The following is a 5,158-nucleotide window of genomic DNA, read 5'->3' on the forward strand; positions in this document are numbered from 1 at the left end:
AAGACATGCCTTGGTCTTGCTGAGTACAAGAGTATGGCTTTGCATTTTATTCAGGGTCACTACTAAATTGTAGAGACTTCAGAAACAATAGTCTCTTTTTAAAAATATATTGCTTATTTATAATAAACAATTTTAGTTAAAAAAATTTGACCAAGTAAAAGCTCATGAGCATTGGACTGAGTTTCAGGTTTTACCTCTCAAACATTTCTGAGAAAACAGTAAGAAAAAAGCAGATTTTCTCACTTTCTAAACACTCCTTTACAGAGATTGTTCAGACTTTTCTAGATGAAATACACAGCCAATATTGCAGCTAAAGGCAAAACTGAGGGACTGCTTCCTGATTAAACCAAATGGAAAAAAATATTTGAAACGATCTGCTAAAAAATATAAGGCAAAATGCAGCTCAAAACTGAATGGAGGATGGTGTCCTTTGCTATTTGGAGGATGAAGCCTTATTACCCACTTGAAGTTCCCAATACATCATGAGGGAAATTCAGTTTGGGAAAATAGTTTAATGCATCCCTCAGGAAAAAAAAAAAATTCTACTTTGCATCACAGACAAAACAGCGGTTAGGATGTCTAGCACCACCAAGCAACCTCCATTCTGTCCAGATACAGCTGAAAGTGAATCCAAAGGTGGGGGGACTAGGTGGATGTCCAGGATGGGGAACAGGTAGTCCTCACTGACTTTGCCATCACTGTAGTAATCTATCACACAGTCTAACTTCTGTGCCACCATGGTTGATGATCCAATCATGCCTGTCGAAAGGCAACTCACACCCCACCCAGGAACCAATTCTTGCCCTTGGTGAATATTCTTTTGCTTTCCCTCCAAATGAGATCAATGATAAACCACAAGGCCAATTGGCAGCATGAAGGGCTTCCCACTTCAAAATCTCCTTCCAAGCCTGTTCATTGTTCTGACTGTGAATTCTAATATTATACATATCTTTCTCACTAATATCCTGTCTTTCCACTTCCACCCTTTCCTTAACATTGAATTACAGAACATCTGTTTGGAAGGATAAAACACTTTTTTCTCTGAACCTGCTTATCGAATGGATGACTCCTCTATGATGGTAGACAACCCAGAGGGCTGATCTGGCCCTGGTGCTCGATTAGGTGGTAGGATCAGATTTGAAGGATCCAGGCTCTCAGCCTTAGCAGCAGTGCCTGTAATGGAACAGTGCATACTCCTCTTGGTGGGCAGGCACAGAGCATGTTTTGCTCTCATAGGTTGGACCAGAGGGTTCTGCTCACATGGGACAGCCTTTCATTTTCCTTTCATGCATTGGGCATCCTGAAGGTTGTGATGCTACCTGATGATCTGAAGCATTTGAGGTCTGACTGGAACAGCAGAAGTAAAGGCTGACAAACCCATGATTGGAAGCAATGTTGACTTTGAACAATTTTAAATTTCCAGCTGATTTCCTTTCCCAGGCATGTCCAGGCTGTTGGCCCCACCTCTAACCTCCAACCTAAGCCCCAAGGACAGGGATATGTTGTTGTCCCTGCCTTCCTCTCACTGGGTCACCTTAATAATTAAAAAAAAAATGATTGCAAATAATAAAAAGAAACCCAAAGTAACAAAAAAGACAAATGCCTTTAAAAGACTTGTCTCTAGACACAATATGTATTTTAAAAATTACCAGTTAATTTATAAAAGTGAGTAGAAACTTCTCAAACTAAAATGCAAAGGGAAAAGAATTTATATATATATATATATATATATATATATCAGAGCAGAACATCTATGAATTTTGGAACAGTTCCAAAGGCATTAGAAGAAAATAGGGAAAACAGAGCAGAGGAAAGTACATGAAACAAAAATAGCTGAGAAATTTAAAGATAAAAGAAAAATAATGGAAAATACCACAAAGGATAACAGCCTACACACACACACACACACACACACACACACACACACACACACACACACAAACTTTACAGAAAATCAAACAGAAATAGAAAAGCCAAAGGTTAAGAAAACCTTACCTAGTGAGGAATAAGAGTCATAGTAAACTTTTTATCAGAAGCACGCATTTTTCATTTAAATGATATTCAACTTATGATTTCCCCCCAGAGGTTGTTTCCAACATATCAAAAACCCATTACCACATTCAAAATCAATTAGATTTTTTCTGCTTTTTTCCTCAAAAAGGTATGTAATTTTATTTTTGTTTTTTTAAATTTAGATTTGTATTCCATTTTATTTAATTTTGTGAGAAATGTAAACTTTATGTTCATGTTTCTGCATATGGATGCCCGTTTGTACATATGTCATTTATTCAAAAGACTAGCCTTTCTCCTTTAAGTCTCCTTTGCTCCTTTGTTAAGTATAAGGTAACTATATTTGTGTTTGCCTTTTCTTGGCTTTCCATTTCATTTCATTGATCCATGTATTTGTCATTTCATCAATATCATACAGTCAGAATCACGGTAATTTTTAAGTAAGTTTTGAAATTGAGAAGTGTGGCTCCTCCAACTTGGTTGCCCTTCAGTATTGTCCAGTATATTCTGGGTCTCTCTTCTTTACATACCAATTTTGGAATCAGTTTTAAATATCTACAAAATAAATGGCTGGGATTTTAATTGAATTTCCTCATAGACTAAATTGGAAAGGCATAACATGATAATTTTATTGTCTTCCAATACAGAAACATGTATTATCTTTCTTTTTATTATAAATTCTTTTTATCAGTGCTTTATAGATTTCCATGATTCCTATATATATTTTGTTAGGTGTATAACTGAGTATCCTAGTTTTATATACCTTAGTACTATAGTAGTTTTTATCCTATTTTAAATTATATTTTCTTAGTTTAAACTTTCAAATTTTCCTTTCTAGTGTAGTAAAACAATTGACTTCTTCACATTTACCTTGTGGCCCTATGAACTTACTATACTACCTATCAAGTCAAGGAGATTTTTTTGTAGATTCTTTTGAAACTTTATCCATAGACAATCCTGTCATTAGAGAATAAGGATAATTTTTATTTTTTCATTTTCAAACTACATATTTTTTGTTTCCTTTGTTGTTTTTGAGATAATATATTGCTGGGTATTGTTATATAATTTACCTCAACAGTCTCTAATTTAACTGAAAAAAATTAAAGCATTATGGAGAACTAACAAAAAAATGGGAATAGAACAATCATATGACTCAGTTATTCAACTCTTAGTTATTTTTTCAAAATATATAGCATACTATACTGATGCATGCATATCAACGTTTATAGCAGCACAATTCACAACAGCTAAGTTATGGAACCAGTATAGATGCTTGTCAACAGGTAACTGAATAAAGAAAATGCAGTATACATACACATTGGAGTTTTACTCAGTCATAAAGAATGAAATTGTGGCATTTGCTAATAAATTGATAGAAGTGAAGATAACACTAGGTGAAATAAGCCAGAGTCAGCAAGTATGGTATTGAATGTTTTCTCTCATATGCAGAAGCTAAAGAAAGAAAGAATAAAAAAGGAAGACCAATAGCATAGAAGAAGGGAACCAAGAGCAAGAGAGGAGGGTAAGACATGGGAAAGTCCTGGAGAATAAAATCCACTAAATTATGCTGTGTCACTGTATGAGTATATACATGGATGTGTATATATTACATATACCAATTAAAGTAATAATTATAGAAGAGAGAATAAAATAAACAGATCAGAGAAGAGGGGAGAATAGGAACAAGGAGGGAACTAGGGATTGAGATTGATTAAATTGTTATGTGAATTTACAAATACAGCTTAATGAACCCCACTGTAATTATAATACACTAATACAATTTTAAAGGAATATTTATGAACGTCTTAAGACAAAATTTATATCCATGCTGAGGAATTACTTTTTACTTCTATAAAATAAAACTTGAGAACCCTCAAGGGAAAGAATACATGGATGTTTGGTGTACTCAAAGAAGTATCACTTTCCAAAACTAGGAATTTTGACATCAATTACAAATCTTCGAATATAGCTTTCACCAAAATGTTTATAATTTCTCCAAATGTTTTATTCTACTTAAATCTTATTATATTGGGGAAGACAGCTACTGATGAACAAGCATGAGATGCAAAAGGAAAGGCCTTGACCCAGTAGACTCTTATTAATTGGTTTAATTTGGTTAAACAGTGTCACCGTCGACTAAATTAATGGCAATAACAAATTGAGAGGAAGAAAGGAGCAGATGGGAAGCCACCACATGCTTATGTCATGCTGTTAATTGATAATAATTAAGTAATTATGGAAAGGGAAGAAATGTTAAATCAAATGTCTACGGCATTTGAAATGGCTGCTTCTGGAACTGTGTCATTAATAATGGATACTGTCCCACTCAACCCTGAATCAGCTAAGAGGGATTAGGGGCAAAGGAAGAAATATAACTCCAGTGTTTTCTAATCCATCTTCATGCACTGACAACCTTCATTAAACATTGTATAATATGCAGTCTCAGTAGACACGTTTACATATTTATTATTTTTCTTTATTTTTTTTTGTTCCACGAAAACAGGATATGTTCATAGTCCTCTTTGCCATAGGGTGTTAGCTGTTGAGGTGGCAGTGGATGGGATGGTTGCCTCTCCTCTTTCTAGTTCCTTCCTTCAGTTTTTTTCTTACATGTTGGGGGCCAAAGCCTGGGATCAGTGTCACCATGAGCCTTCTCTTGACCTCTACCCTGTTTCTCTCTTTTTTTTTTCTTTCTCATACTCCCTCCTGTCCCTTCAGTGGCTCCCATAGGGACCACTCACATTGCTGGACTTTTCATCCACCACCAGCCATTGCCTACTGGGTAAGTGACCCCCTACAGATACCCTGCATTCCTGGAATCCGTATCTCAGTTTCTCTATCCTTGGATATTGTTCCTCTGACAAATCCCAGATCTAGATGACAAAACCCCACCATCACTGGGTGGCAACAACATGCTTTCTCTGGGACACTAAAGGGCCACCTGTCATTCTATTGGCCTTTTCTGGAACAACCTTAGCAAAACCAAAATTCTTATGGGGACGCCCCTTGATTTTGGCTTTTCTCTCCGTTGGAGTCCTTGGGGACCCTCCTCAATGTTTCTGTCCAGAATGGGCCAGGCTCCTTAAAGCCCTCCATGAAACACCCCTTTGGGATGTCTCCTCAATCCAGACCCAGGGTCTCTACTCAA

General features: G+C 36.0%; 1 pseudogene; it reads right to left on the minus strand.

The window, feature by feature from the left end:
• Positions 1–579: 579 nt before the first annotated feature.
• Positions 580–1,334, minus strand: LOC101959205 (holocytochrome c-type synthase pseudogene; annotated as a pseudogene).
• Between the last annotated feature and the right edge of the window lie 3,824 nt (positions 1,335–5,158).

The sequence above is a fragment of the Ictidomys tridecemlineatus genome, chromosome 9, assembly GCF_052094955.1.
Source record: "Ictidomys tridecemlineatus isolate mIctTri1 chromosome 9, mIctTri1.hap1, whole genome shotgun sequence".
NCBI lineage: Eukaryota > Metazoa > Chordata > Mammalia > Rodentia > Sciuridae > Ictidomys > Ictidomys tridecemlineatus.